We start from the raw sequence: 17,099 nt of genomic DNA on the forward strand, positions 1-17,099 counted from the left end.
TGAAACATTATTAGTTTTAAGACCTTTGAGAGTAAAACACCACAGTCACATTCTGGAAAGTAGCTCCTTGAAAAATTAAACAGAAAATTAACATATGATTCAGCAATTCTACTTCTGGGTATACAGCCAAAAGAATTAAAAGGATTCAAACAGCTGTCTGCACACCAATGTTTATAGCTGCATTATTTGTAACAGCCAAAAGGCAGAACAACCGAGTATCCATTAACAGATGAATATATCAAAATCATGAAGACAAAATAGTGGTAAACAAGGGCTGGGAGAAGGGGAAATAATCAGTACAGAGTTTCAGTCTGAAATGATGACAGTTAATGCCCCAAACAATTCTCACTGTATACCTAAAACTGGTTAAAATGGGAAGTTTTAGGTTATGTATATTTTGCCACACACACACACACCCACCCACCCACCCACAGATATTTTAATGATTCCCTGTCTGAGTCCGCAAGCTTTTATTTCACCACCTACATTGAACTGAGCTCCCTTCCAAAAAGAAAGACCTGTATTACAATTTCATAACATCAGAAGTTTTAAAACACAGCACTCTCATCCGTCACTGAATCCTTACTATGGCTACACACTTCTGATAATCTTAACCCTTGTTTCAATGCACCTACACAAATCACTGTATATTTCTACCTGATGGTTCAGCGGTAAAGAATCCACCTGTGGTGTAGCAGAACAAGATTCAATCCCTGGGTCAGGAGGATCCCCTGGAAAAAGAAACAGCAACCCACTCCAGTATCCTTGCCTGGAAAATCCCATGGGCAGAGGCGCCTGGTGGACTACAGCCCATGGACTTAGTGACTGCAACCATGACAATGCAAACCGCTAAGCAAACCACCTGGAACAGTCTTGCCCCAGTGACCTTCCTCTTACCCAGTATCATCAACAGTTTTAACTGCTGTTTTAAGAGCAAATGAAGGGAGGGGCGGCATTTTAAAAAGTCAGTTCATAAACTGCCAGTGACAGGGGAAGGGTGAGGGAGAAGATTATACACTTGAAATACAGCTCACTTTAGCATGCTACCTCATGTGCAGTATCCCGATAAGCATGGCAGCCAAATTTGCACTGAGTCTTCCCATAATACAGCAGCAGCTTAACCGAGAAAGCAAGTCAGCAGGCAGACTGGGTAGAAAATACACAAGCTGGACCAAAAGCTGCTGAGACTCTGCTGACAGAACCACCACTGTGCCTTCTTGTGGATCTAGTGAGGCAGGAAGACAAGTTAAATTTTAAAAGATATACAAACAAGAATTAATAAAGCAGACTGACCATTTTCACTGTGCTATGTTGAATTCTAACATATCAACTACATGAAAAAAATATATATATGTATGGCTTAAGGTACTGCCTAGAGTAAGACTAAATACAATCATTATTTAAAGATAACATTTAACACTCGATTTCATAATTTTCAAATGTGTTATTTGAAATAATAACTGATGGAGTTAAAGGTATTAGAAACAAAGCAAAACAGTAAAAAAAAAAAAAAAAAAAAAAACAAGCACTTTTGCCAAACAGGGACAATTATAATATCAACCTAATCCGGCCCCATCACTTCATGGCTAATAGATGGGGAAACAGTGGAAACAGTGGCTGACTTTATTTTTCTGGGCTCCAAAGTCACTGCAGATGGTGACTGCAGCCATGAAATTAAAAGATGCTTACTCCTTGGAAGGAAAGTTAGGACCAACTCAGATAGCATATTAAAAAGCAGAGACATTACTTTGTCAACAAAGGTCTGTCTAGTCAAGGCTATGGTTTTTCCAGTGGTCATGTATGGATGTGAGAGTTAGACTGTGAAGAAAGCTGAACGCAGAACAATTGATGCTTTTGAACTGTGGTGTTGGAGAAGACTCTTAAGAGTCCCTTGGACTGCAAGGAGATCCAACCTGTCCACCCTAAAGGAGATCAGTCCTGGGTGTTCATTGGAAGGACTGATGCTGAAGCTGAAACTCCAATACTTTGGCCACCTGATGCAAAGAGTTGACTCGTTGGAAAAGATCCCGATGCTGGGAAAGATTGAAGGCAGGAGCAGAAGGGGACAACAGAGGATGAGATGCTTGGATGGCATCACCGACTTCATGGACATGGGTTTAGTTGGGCTCCAGGAGTTGGTGATGGACAGGGAGGTCTGGCATGCTGCAGTTCATGGGGTTGCAAAGAGTTGGACACGACTGAGCAACTAAACTGAACTGAATTTAAAACCAAAGACTTATCTGAGTATACACACACACTCCTATATATAAGCAATACTGAAAAATACAGATTTTTAAATACCACACACAAAAGGTAGACACAAACCAACGTTTGTCATTTAATAAATGGGTAAATATAAAGTGGTGTATATTCAACAGTGGAATGTTACTCAGCATTAAAAAGAAATACAGTACTCGTATATGCTCGTAAATCCTAAGAACAGTATGCCAAGTGACGGAAGCCATACTGAGAAGATCCACATCACACAATGTCATCTGTGAGAAATGATGAAAACAGGCAAATACAGAGAGACAGAAATGGTGAGCAGTGGTTGTCAGGAGCTGAGGTAGGAAGAAATGAGGAAATAGGGATGGACTACTAATGGTAGAGTTTCTTTTTGAGGTGATAAAAATATTCTGGAATAAGATAATAGTGACTATCGCACAATCTTGGGAATATGATAAAAATTAATGAATTGCACAGTGTAAAATGGCCAATTTTATGGTATATAAACTGTGTCCTAATAATAAATACTAATTATACATATGCATATATGTATATTTTTATTGATATTTTTGCTAAAAGAATGAAAAGGTTTCAGGGGTGAGTGAAACGTTAATATATGAAAGCCGTACAAGATCTCAATAACGATTAAATAAGTAAAATTTGCCATCAAAGTTTCAAAAGAATTCTATAAAAATACCTAATCAGTTTTGAATTTGTGAATTTCGTGGCTTAAAAGATAATTTAAGATCTGAAGAAACATCTACAACCTTTAGTTTTCTTAAACTATTGTATTAAGTAATACTATTGAAAATGAATTTACTGTTTGATATTTTATTCATTTTACCATGGTACAATTAATGTATAATTTGAAGGAAAAGTAAAACCTAAAGATCTCCCCTTTGAAACATTGTTCTTAAGTCGGGGTAGACCGATTATTACATACACAGGTAAACAACACTCTTACCATAGATTCGGAGAGCAGTAACTTGTAAACTTTTGAGTAGCTCTTTATTTGCTCGGGCTGCAGCAGTATGGATAATGTCAACAAACTGTGTTGAAAGCTCAGGATTTCGGGAGCCGAGATGTGCAAGCTGCAGTGGTAAACCAGCCAACCAACGTGATAACACTTTACTACGGTATCTAAGGCCATCAAAGAAAAGGGAAATACACCACATTTATTTAAACATTGGAGAGCCTATAAGATGACTGGCATACTATATTCATCTATAGTATTCTCTAAGGTTTTACCCACTGTATTTTAAAAGTTTATGTAGTTTGGGGCACTATGTACATTGTAATTTTATCTTAAAGGACACAGGCTCTACTTAGCTTGTGAACTATTTACACTAATTTGTAATGACGGTTTTACTATATTAAGTCATTTATGCATTCAGTATAGGGTGCCCCCACATTAAGTGGCTTCAAACTTGGGTTATTTCCATTCTTGCACATACTTGCTCACTCTCTAATGTCTCATCTTGGACACGGCAATCACTTTTGCTGTCCCCCAAGAGTTCAGTGATTTACACACAACCTTTGGAGTCTACCAGACTTGAACTTAAGTCTCAGTCTGGCTGCCCTTTAACAGCATGACACTCACCAACTTATTTAACCTAAGCTTCCTTCTATAAGGCAGAAACCAACAGTACCTACATAAAAGTATGAGAATTACTGAAAAATTAAGAAAAGCACCTGACTCACAGTAAAGACTTGAATATGTTCTAACAACTACCTAGGTATGCTGAGGTACCACAAATCCCGTTATCTTTCACCCAAACATCTCTTCCAGACTATCCCAAGTAAACCTCAAACTCACCACATCTAAGACTGATTCCTGAGTTCTACTCTTCGTGTTGTCTGCATCACCAGACAGCACCAAACCAAGCTGGACACTTTTGCTCTTTAAGATACCGCCATTTAAAAATTTATTGAAACATTTTTGACACCCAGTATTATGTTAGTTTCAGGTATGTATCACATAATAGTCTGACATCTGTACACATTGCAAATGGTCACCATACGTCTAGTAACCACCTGTCCTAATAAAAGTTACTGGTCATATTCTTTATGCTGTATATTATATCCCCATGACTTATTTACTTTATAACTCAGTTTGCACCTTTTAATCTCTTTCACCTATTGTACACCTCTCCTCTTCTACTGCCCTCATTCTTATACCATGTGTCCCAATATGTCACTAAGGGCCGGAGGTTAAACCTCCATAATTTTTATGGGAAGCAAAACAAAATTCTGAGGCTGCTACAGGCGGTTCCAATAATTGTCCTTTAGCTGTTAAGCAGACAAGTGGAAATATATGCTCAAAGAGACTTTTTCCTTCTCAGTTATGTGTATAAAGGTTACTGAAACTATTATGTATGCCTTTTTATTTAAAAAAAATAATAATAAAACCAAAAAGAATAAAAAGAAGATTTTCTCCAAAGATTTAATCACCCTATCATCTTATTCATACAGATTACAAAGTAACCTGGTAAGAAAAAGAAAAGCAAAATAACAAAGGAACTGTACCGGATTCTGTAAGATCTCAGTTCTTCTTTTTGATAGCTTTTACTGAAAAACTTCAGTAACAAAGTCGGAACTGGAAGGAGAATGCCTCTCTGCTGATACAATATATAAACTGCCTTTATGAGAGACTCTGTAGCCTCTAAGAAACAAGAGAAAACAGCTGCATGTGAGTCAAAATGTTTCTTCACCAGCACCATAATTCTTCTAAAAAGCACAGAAGCACCTTGTTCCTATGAGGAAGCAGATTTTAGCCACAAACTGATGACTACCATCAAAATCCTACATCAATGGCCTAATAAAAAAGTCAAACCAATCGGAGATTACAGTACAAATTTTCCTAAGAGACAACAAACCTAGAAAAGGACAACAAATACCACAATACTAGAAAGGTGGATAAGCCAGGAACCAAACAGCAAAGTTCTGCTTGAATGAAAAGAATTAGTAAGTCACACTAAAAACTGACTTAATGCAACATAACTTCAAGTTACAAGAAAGGTAAAGAGATAAGGATCCACCAATTTCTAGTCAAACTAGATCAGAAAAGTATTTCTTTATCCTTAGGCTCAATGTCATTTCCTATTAATAAAACTTACCTTCTTTCACTCCAACTATGTAATCTAGTAGAAAACCTACCCATCAGCTTCAGAGTGGACCTACCCACCGAAAAGGGGGTGTTCTCAGCCATCAGGGTTCAAGCAGACATTCCTTCATGATTATGCTGGCTACCTTTTATGGCTCGAACGTAAATGACTATGAAATGTTTGACAGGTATGAACTCAAAATTAGATGCTCAACATTAACAGTATGCGTAAGAGCCCCTCTCTTAAGTAAGGACAGAGCATTGACACCCACCTCTGTCTGACTGCATCTGCATTAACCTCCAGGAGACACCAAGCAATCTGTTCAGCTGCTTACTGTTTAGCCTAGACACATCTTCAAGGGTTTCTGTTACAAATTTCCTTATCCTTTCTATCCAACTGGAATCCTTCTGCAAAGTTGAGGCATTTGCCAGGGAGACCATGATATCAGACAGTGTTAAATTCAGTAAAAGGTGATCTACATTATTCGAGAGAATCGTGCAATGCTTGATGCTAAAAACAAAGACACACATAACTGTTAAGTGTTGTATCTACCATGCCTGTTTCACTTAAACACTTAACTATTCCTCCCAGAATGAACTGTCAAGAAGGTAAGTATATTAAAGCGACTGTAAGCAAACCATTCATTACAGAATCAGAGTTGTTAAGGCATAAATTAAGAATGCATACTGCTCAGTTCATTACCCAAGTTGCTATTCACACAAGAACTACAGGCCCTTGAAACATGGTGTGGTAATCCTAGATGTACTACAGGGATAAGAACACTTGAAAACTTCAACACACTTGAAGATTTTCATTAAGCAGATATTTATATTAGGATGAAACTCACGACAGACCTTGATTCTGCTTCTAACTAATTTTGACTTGACAGAATCACTAATTTCTCCTGGCCACAATTTCCTTATATGTGAAACAGGAGACTGGTCTAGATAAGCCCAATTCTGAAACAATTTAATTTTATGACTCACATATTACAACCACTTTTTCTAACAGATTATCTTAAGAAAAACAAAATTTGCAACTTAGGATAAAAACCACTAGATATATAAACACTATATAAACACAGTGTAGATTTCAGGCTACACTGCATTCAACAGCAGAGCCTATTTATTCTCATGTTCAGAAACATGTAAAGTTGATTAAACTAAAAAAATACCTGAAACTAATTTATTTTAAAAGAAAGTTAACCCTGGATTAGGCATGAGAAAGGACACAGTCGTAAGGAACCACAAATACAAGGGGAGGGAAATTTTTAATATTTGGTGTTATTAGGGTATCAAATGTAGGGTTAGGAATGACAAATGGGACCAGATCACAAAGAGTTGAAAACTAAGGACACTAAAATCAATTCTGCAAGCACAGGAGTAACATAGTTGAAAAGTTCTTTCATTTCTGCTGATGAAAAAGAAAATATCAGTTACAAGACTCTAAACAAAGAAGTAGTTGTATGTCTACTTGAGCAATACAGGCAAGACGTGACAAGCTCAAGAAACAATGCTGGTACAGACTAGGAGAAAGGGGGATGTATAGCAAGAATAAAAATTAGCTGGATTTGAAGTCTGCTTAAATGCATACATGTATGTGAGCTTTTAGCTGAGCTGGTAAAGAATCCGCCTGCAATGCTGGAGACCCCAGTTCGATTCCTGGGTTGGAAAGATCCTCTGGAGAAGGGGTAGGCCACCCACTTCAGTATTCTTGGGTTTCCCTGGTGCCTCAGTTGGTAAAGAATATGGCCGCATTGTGAGAGCCCTGGGTTCCATCCCTGGGTTGGGAAGATCCCCTGGAGAAGGGCATGGCAACTCACTCCAGTATTCTTGCCTGGAGAATCCCCATAGACAGAGGAGCCTGGTGGCCTACAGTCATGGTGTCGCAGAGAGTCGGGACCTGGCTGAGTGAGTGAGTAAGCACAGCACAGCCCAGCAAAAAACTGGGAATTCTATCACGGAGAGAGAATGAATGAAAACTGGGACAGATGAGTAGCAATCTATACTACAAACCCAAAACTACTGGTAGGTTCTTTGCCCAACTGTTCAGTGCCCAAAACCAAGGCACATTTTATACTAACCAGACCACACAAAAACTCAACTGCATCATTTATTCACCACAGGTAGAGCTTTTGAAGATCTACTTACCTAATTCTGTCTGGAAGGTGTCAATAGACATTCAAAAGTGGGAGAATTCATCCCGCTCCTCCAAGAATTTACACAAAATTTTAAAGTCTAAATACACTGACCACCAATTCTATGAGGGAGACAGGAAACTGGGGAAACTCATTTTCAGCAATGATAGAGGAGGAAATTAGAACTGATTCCCGTCCTGAAAATAACTTTAAAAGCTGGATGAAATAGTTTTTAACAACTCAAAAGCATTCAAGAGGTAACAAGGTGATGAACAATTGCTGGGTCCCCAAAATAAAGCAAGATCACAGTACTCAGGTTCCAAGGGCTGTGGAACCAAATACCCAATTCCAACGAAAAGCCTGGAAAACGGAACTAACCTTTCAGAGGCCTCACAGGGAAAAGTCAAACTCCAGAGCCAGACAAACATGGGGACTCTGGTATATTATCCCTACTTCAAGCTGAACCTGTAAGGGCTCCCTGCCAGAGTAACGGTGAACTGGAAGTAAAAAGAGCTCTTACATAAAACAATCCCAGTTATACATCATCTCAGTAGTTAACGCAACAATTTTTCCCAACTAGATCTATAGATTCAACACAATTCCAATCAAAACCCCAGCCAGTTACTTTATAGTTATCAACAAAATGATTTCTGAAGTTTACACACAAAGGCAAACACTAGACTACCCAACACAAGACCAAAGTGGAACAATGTTGGAGGACTCACACCACTCGATTTCAAGGCTTACTGTACTACAGTAATCAAGACAGCACAGAACTGGTGAACGAACAGACAAACATAGGTCAGTGGAAGAGCCCCAAGACAGGCCTACAAGTACAGTCAACTGATGATTTCAGACAAAGGAGCCGAAGCAATCCAAAAGAGAAACAAGTGTCTTTTTCTGCAAACAGTGCTGGAATAACTGGACAGAAACTCTAGAACTGAAAAATAAAAATAAAACAAATTCAACAAATGTATGTTTGAATGAGACAAAGAGAAACAAAAAATTCAGTAAGTGGGTCTTATATACAATCAATTAGTCTTTAAAGGGAAGGAGAAAAATGGCATTAATATTTTAAAGATGAGAATTTTTCAGATGTGTTTAGACACTTCACTCAAGATCTCAGATTTAAGAAGCTCACTGAATTCCAAGGAAAATCAATAAAAAAGAAAACCACACCTGGATACATCATTGTCAAACAGCAGAAAATAAAAGACAAGGAGCAAAGTCTTATGGGGGAGGTAGGGGGGGTGGGGAGGGAAGTAACTTTTATAAAGTAGCAACAGTTCAGACTCATAGCTGACTTCCTAACAGCAGTGGGAACCAACAGAGCGAAGCGTTGCAGTCAGTACGGTCAGTACGCTCAAACAAGAAAACTGCCAAGCTCAAGCACTGTGCTCTGTTAAAACAGTCCTTGGAAATAAAGGAGAATACATATATTCTCCTTCATTTTATATATATATATATATATATATATATATATATATATATATATATATATATGTATTTGTGTGTGTGTGTGTAAATCCTCTAGCAGCTTCTAAATAAGCCTAATGAAGAGAGATGAAAAAAATGAAGAGCAAAAAAATAGAATATACAGATAAAACTCAGATGGTGGATACAAGTTCTCCAAAAATATTAATTTTTGCTTGAAAGTTCAAATTTTATCTCTAGCACAGACACTCTTTTCCTGAAACTGATAGGCTTATTTTTTTCATTTCTGAGAAAATATCTACAAATACCCAAGTCTGAATAAGCATAGTTAGTCATTTAAATTAAAATCATGTCCATTGCAGAAAATACAAACAGAATGACAAGTGCATTTCCTCGAGACAACCATCATTCTTTGGCATGCAGCCAAAATACTTCAGGCACACTTTCCATTTCACCACACAGAATATTAAAATTACGTGTTTTCAAGGATTGTGACTTAATAAGATTAGTAATTTTTTACTTAATTAAGAACAATTTTAAGTGAAACTGGCATGTTCTTTTAAACTGTGAATGCATAGTGGTGAAGAATACTGTTAACCCTCCATACCGTTCTGCCTCCACATATTCAACCAACTGCAGATGGTGTATCATGTGTATGGATTGTGGCTTTCTGAATCCATAGATGCAGAATGTGTATTTGGAGGGCAACTTGCTTCTGGATCAGTGAAAATACCACGTATGACACTATGTCTTTACACAAAACTCAGACTGTACAACAAGAAGAGTGACCCCTCACATAAACCAAGGACTCCAGTGTAAATGATGTATCACTGAGGTTTGTATTTTACAACAGATACACAACTCTGGTGTGGGACGCTGACGTGAGGGAGGCTGTGCATCCATGGGGGTAGGAGTAGTGTATGAGGACTCCGTACTTTCTGTTCAATTTTAATACGAATCTAAAATTGCTCTAAAAAATGAACTCCATTTAAAAAAAAAAAGGAATGAAATGCTAGTAGTGCCACAACATGAATAAACCTTAAAGATATCATGCTAAGTGAAATTAAGCCAGACATAAAACAGTATTTTCAGTTTCTACTGATACATGGTACCAGAACAGTCAAATTAATAAAGGGGAAAAATGCAATAGCGGTTCCCAGTACCTGGAGGGAGAAGAGCATAGGAAGCTGTTATTTAATGTGTACCGAGTTTCAGACTGGTAACATGAAAAATGTGAAATGTACTTAATGCCACCAATCAGTACACTTTAAAAATGGTTAAAATGCTAATTTTTATGCTATGGACATCTTACCACAATGAAAATAATATCTTTTGTAACTCCACAGTTCAACCCAAGATTAAAAAAAATCTAGACATCAGGTCAAAATTGAAGACCACCAGCTTAGGCCACATTGGCTCCTCTAACTTGAATCTGTGAATTTAATAGATAGCCTCCAAAGGCTATCTGAGAAATAGTCAACACGCTTCCTTATGGAAGTTCAAGAGCAGCCTGCGGACCCTCAAAACAAATCACTAGGGAAATTTATGGTAATACTGTCAATCCACTTTTGTTAAAAATGCCACAATTTCACCACCTCAGTGTCTTCATCGCTAACTCATTTTTCACCTTCTATATCTTAGCACAAATCACTACCTAGGCAGGCAGCCCTCCCTAGGACCTATGCCCCCCATGAAAGAGCAGGACCAGCTCCCTACTATACTGATATACTTTTATTACCCTACATTCTTTTTCCTAAGTGCCTTCAACATATTAAGTGCCCAATAAAGTGAATAATGACAGTACACCCATATGCTCTTGAGTAGTTTACTTACATTTAATGGTCTACCAAATTCTAAACATCCTTTTATTTAATCTCATTTTGATGAAAATTACACCTGAAACCTCTTCCTTGACAACATAAAAATCACATGTAATTATATTCACGCATTGAAGGATATTCTCAACCTTATCCATGGACCTGATTAAAAACTTCTGTGTTAATAAGAAAACTGTATCTGGAGCAAGTAACAACTTACTTGCTCAAGAAAGTATCTCCATATTTGATTCTCTGTCACCTCCAACTCCAGAAACTCTAAATTAATGGTCCTAAAACATGGTTTTGATCCAACCAATAATAGTCTTCAATGCCTAAAGGATCAAGGATGAAAGAGAAATGAGAGTCAGAGACAAAAAATGACTTTCAGCATTAAAGTTAGTCATCAGTAGAAACCAATTTGATCCAGGTCTGTCCCATGTCCTCCATTATGCAATTTTATAGCTTTCTCATACCCTATAATATCTCCTTCCATTACTGCAATCATCCCTCACTTCACTTCTGCCTGCTAAAATCACATTCACATTAAAACACTACTCTCCAACACTGCCTTGTCTGTTTATCCTAACAAGGATCTGTCTTCTCCTATTAATTCCTATAGCATTTCTTGACTATAAAGTTCTAATGACACTTAAATATGCCTTGTGTGAAAGATGTAGATTCATTTTACTTCCTGCAAGTTATTGAGCTTTTGTTTCTCAGCCTTAAAACTACCCTTCCACGCTCTTACTTTGTGATCCTGGGGGTGAGTCACATTTTCTCCTTTACAGTTTGCTTCTTGTTAGGCTCTGCCAATAAAGTGCTTGTTTTTGTTTAGTCACTAAGCTGTGTCAGACTCTTCAGCAACCCCGTGGACTACAGCCCGCCAGGCTCCTCTTTCCATGGGACATTCTAGGCAAGAATACTGGAATGGGTAGTCATTTCCTTCTCCAGCAGATCTTACCAACCCAGGGATTGAAATCTGTCCCTGCACTGGCAGGAGGGCTCTCCACCACTGAGCCACCTGGAAGTCAAGGGGTACTTGAGACCAGAAAGCTGGAGGAGGAAAATGCGGCACTTTCTGTTTGCTTCCTAGTCCTATTTTTTGCTTCCTTTTGCCACCAGTGCAACCCAACCACTCTTCAGGCCAGCAGCAGTTCATTCTAGCAGCCAGAGTTGGTTCCAGTCTGTATCTTCCTGACACAGAACCAGTATCACCGTGCCCCTAGAACACCAGCGCCAGCCAGCAGAACCCTCTTCGCTGAGCCCTGTACCCTTACCCCACTGGGCCCCTCTCCTGATCCCAAAGACATTAGTCCCAGCTGAGTGCAAACCCCTTCCTCGAGGCCTGAGTTTGGGCTGCAGCCTTTCTTTCCAGCCACTTGCCCTCTTCTCTTTGTTCTCCGGTCAGGAGGCAGTGGTGGCTTCCGACAAGACCTTGCTGTTCCCTTTTGTCTTTCCACTATTAAGTGGAAATGCCTAGTTAACAACCGGTTGTATTAAATTCTCTGTGAAAATACTGGTATGATTTCCATCTCATGACTAGAGTCTGACACACATTTTTATCAATTTTAAGATTTTGTATTGATTTTTGCAATTTATGAATCACTTAAGAGATCAAAGAATATACCTTAGGGCATCTAATTATCTGTCATAATACTTTACTTACAGTGAGAGACCAAAAAACTTCAGTGAATGAAGTTTATCTGCCTACAACATACTTATCACTTCTGAGCATATCCTCTGAACTCTGCCCAAAGAGCCTCACTGATTCTCCAAGTAGTTTCTTCCTTTTGATAAGTTTAAGAACCTTCTGACAAAGACTTTAAAATCTGTTCAAGCGTTTGCTCATTTGGGGAATTGCACCTTGAGTATCTGTATCTGCTTGTCAAGTTTTATTTGGTAATTTGTTTTTACGTTTATCTGCTCTTACTTCAGGTAAACATTTCAAATAACTTCCAGGCTTACACTTTTCCAGTGAAACTTCATCCATAATTTGTTCTTTTCACTTATTTTAAAAAAGAGAACTGCTTTTCTTCAATTATCCCTCTTCCATCAGGATACTGATAACAGTTACATTACGCTTCCTTGTGTATATAAATGAGAGCAGAAACTAGTGATGTTATGCTCTCAAAGATTCAGTAATTACACAGTGCCTCTCACAAACAAACTATCCACTCTAAGCAAATTTTTATTAAATTCTTATCTATACAATTTGATAACTGACACTCATTTAGCACAAAACATTCACTTCACAGATTAAAAATAAAAATAAAAACTAAGTAAAATTGGAAGTCCAGGGCTTAAAGTGACTTGTTTAAGATCAAATACTACAGCTTTTATCTTTACTTCACAGTCTAGATAACAACTACTTGCAGTGTACAAAGTTCAGTGTGAGACTGTTTTCTGAAAATGTCAGGTTAAACAGTGGATGAGAATGGCAATATCTTTTATTTGTCCCTTTCCTTTTTTTGCTTGGTTATTTCTTTTAAGGCATATGGAAAATTACTCCTAAAATGGTGTTTGAAATCAGTAAGGTAATTCTTTCAAAGCCATGACTCCTAGTAAAATAAGCACAGATTAGAAAATCTGTAAGAAACAATAACTTAAAATAGCAAATAAGACTTTAAGCAGAAACTTAACAACTTGTCAATATTCACTTACAAATTTACCCTTATAACACACCTTTTGCTAATGATATAATATGTAAATAAATCTTAAAATCTGAATAAACTGTTAGGCCATCCAACTTTCACCCACAGTTCTTTTTGGTGCTTTCATTTTTACATGCATTTCATCTACTTAAAATGAGAAAAAAAGGGAGAAAGTAAAATTTAATAAAATTCTGATTTTGAACTACTAATGCAATATTTATAAAGTATACAAGAAAATCTTCTACTTAGTGTTCCATTTAAGAGTAACTATATTCTCTAGAAATTCTATTGCTCATTAAAGACATTTAATACCTTCACAAATCAATGTGTTTGTCTAAATTCTTCAGCAGTATTCTTCAATGTATCATGTTCTCCTACCTGAAACACTGATTCCCTACTATCCAGAGGACCAATCATTCCAGTCTGCCAGTGGCTGAGGGGTTGCTTGGGATATGGGACATGAGACACTACAATAGCTAGCTCCAGCTCTAGCAAACCTGGAGGCCAAACTCAGACCATAAATCAACAGCTAGCTATTGCAGCATATCTCCTTAGTTACCTTCACTGGGTTTTCCTCTTTTTCTTAACCTAAAAATGTGTCCTTGACAACCTCTGGACTTCTACTAGGTATCTTAAACTTAACATGAATAAACTGAACTCTCCTATGGGCAGTCACATCATCATCTGGACCACAGTACAGGCATCACCCCTGCTCCTCTTTCCTTAACTACATACACCAGCATTCCTGCTGGTTTCACCAGAATCTGGCTGCTTCTCATCACTTCAACCACCACCTGCCGTTCGACTCCAAGCCACCATCACCTCTCACTTAAGACTGCTGTCTCAGGCTCCCAAAGGCCCTCATGCTTTTCCTCTTGCCCCCCTAAACTTAACTCTCTACACGGCAGCCAGGGTGATCTTTTAAAACACAAATCCTACTTCACAATATTACAGGGAAGGATAAAGGAGATAATATATATAAAGGAAGGACAGGTCATCCATGGGATCAATGATCTCAGTTGGGCCCATTTTGCTAGAGTTGGAGAATGAGGGCATGGGGGTTTTTAACTGTTTTATTTGTAAATCTGGCATATTAAAGTTAAATAAACATAATTTAGATCATGCCACTCCTCTGCTCAAAACCCTCCAATGTCTTTTCACCACACTCAGGTTAAAATTCTAAGTCTTTACCACAGACCACAAGGTACCACATGATGTGGCTACTGTCCGTCATGTCCCCCCTCATCACCCACCATTCTCCCAGGACCTCACTTGCACATGCCTTGCTGCCATTCCTCAAGTATGTCCAATCTGTTCTCACTTCAGGGTTTTGCACTTGCTGTTCCCTGTGCCTAGAAGGGTCTTCCTACAGGTCTTCACAAGACTTGCTCCTTCTCTTCATTCACTGACATGCAAATATTAAGAAGGCATTTCCTGACCACCTAGTTAACAGGTACCTCCCCGCACACTGTTTCATTACATCTTCTCTCTTACCCACTTTCATCTTTCTTCCTAATGATGACATGATGGACATCAGCTATTTGTTTGCCATCTCTCAACCCCACCAGGAGCTAAGTGTTTGCCTTGTCAGTCATGTTTATCTCTGTATTCCCAGAGTCTAGACAGAACCTAACTCACTGCAAAGCAGCACTATTCAAAAGACCTTTCTGCAGTGACAGAGCCATTTTGTTCTTGTATTTGTGCTGTCCAATACAGTAGCCACTGCCACCTGAAGCTACTAAGCATCTAAAATGTGACTACTGTTTACTGAGGAACTGAATTTTAATTAAACAGCCAAATTTATAGGTGCTCAATTAACCTTTGCATCTAACTCTTTCTCACAAATTCTGATCTTCATGGTAAAAACAAAACAATAAGGAAAGATTTACACTGAACGCAGCAAGCATTAAAATACAAAGCTAGGACACAACAAAATCTCCATAGTGTATAAAATTATACTACTGACCTAAAGTTAATAATACAGGACTCCAAAAACTGAAGTTAATTAAAAAGTTAACATTACATTGTATTTTAAAACACTGTGTGTTTTAAAAATATTAAATACAGTATACTTTAAATTAAGGATCCTAAGGATACAAAGAGTGTATTACAAATAAACCACCTCAGTCAGGATCTGAGTACTCAACCACTGAAAATAAGATTTAATATTAACTTGAGATTTCTTTCCAAAGATGAAAGATTTCAAATTCCTAAAAAGCTTTACAATAAAAAATACTTGGGCAAAAATGAAACTTCTCAATTATGCAGCAAATACAAACACACTATATGCGTTTAACAAAACTTAAAAAGTAAGCAGTCAGTTACCCTAACGTTGCACCCTAATACAGATGCCAATTTATCAACAGAAAACCTACACATTTTGAGAGAAAAGAGCTACAATTCAGCCTGTGGTGCATAATTAGAATTTAAGACCAAGAAATGCCATTTCATTCCTCCTAAAGTTTGAACTTTGACCACTCAATACTTTAAGTACTAAGCTATAACTAAGGTGAATGAGAAAGTGGAACTGACAGCAGGAATGGTAATGAAAAATAAACTAACAGACATTTTAATGTAATCTGGTGTAACATACATATTTATACTTTGTCTGCAAAGTAATAGATTTACCTTATTCAGTTATTATAGTTCAAATCTGCCGTGGTAAATTAGAGAACTCTGCCAATGGATGCTTTTAAATACTATTTCAGTTTGAATTTGCACCATACCTGCAACTGCAGCTTACCTACAGTAAAGGTTAACTTTAAGAAATATTTTCCGATTTATATCCTTTATCAAGAAAATAGAGAGAGACTGAGTAACTCTCTTAGTAAATGTCACATTGCACTTGAAAAGATGTGGGTTATTTTCAAATATCTTTTTATGTTGGTTTCTAACGTAATTCCACTGTGATAAGAGAACAGACCCTGTGTGATTTCAATACCTTTAAGACCATGAAATTTTTGCACGTTGTTTTATGTCCTTGGATAAGTTCCAGAGTCTCCCAATTTACAGTCTATGGGAACTTGAATAGAATTTGTGTCCTACTGTTGTGTAAAAATTGTATAAATCTTAATTATATTGAATTGGTTCATAGTGTTTTTCAGGTCTAGTATATCATTCTATTTCTCTACATATTCATTCTATTAATTTTTGAGAGTTTGATACTAAAACTCCAACTAAAAATCTTAATTTATCTCCTTAAAAAATAATTGTAATATACAGTGTATTTTCCAAGTCTCCTGTAAATGTGTTATCATACTTTCAGAATTTAAAAATTTGAAATTAAAAAACTACTATGTATGAAGTAAATAAACCCCAAGGATGTATTGTACAGCACAGAAAAAATAGTCATTATTTCATAATAAAATGGAGTATAATCTGTAAAAATACTGATTCACTGTATTGTATAACTGAAACAAATGTAACATTATAAATCGGCTATGTGCTCATGCATACTCAGTCTCTTCCATCGCGTCTGACTCTTTGCCACCCTATGGACTACAGAACACCAGCTCTTCTTTCCATGGGACTCTCCAGGCAAGAATACTGGAGTGGGTTGCCCTGCCCTCCTCCAGGGGATCTTCCCGACCCAGGGATTGAACCCAAGCCTCCCGTGTCTCCTGCATTGTAGGCGGATTCTTTACTGCTGAACCACCAGGGGAGTAAATCAACTATATTTCAATATAAATACCCTCCTCAAAAGAGAGACTGAGTAGGAAGATAAAGATCA

This window comes from Muntiacus reevesi, unplaced genomic scaffold (assembly GCF_963930625.1).
Source record: "Muntiacus reevesi unplaced genomic scaffold, mMunRee1.1 SCAFFOLD_47, whole genome shotgun sequence".
Classification (NCBI taxonomy): domain Eukaryota; kingdom Metazoa; phylum Chordata; class Mammalia; order Artiodactyla; family Cervidae; genus Muntiacus; species Muntiacus reevesi.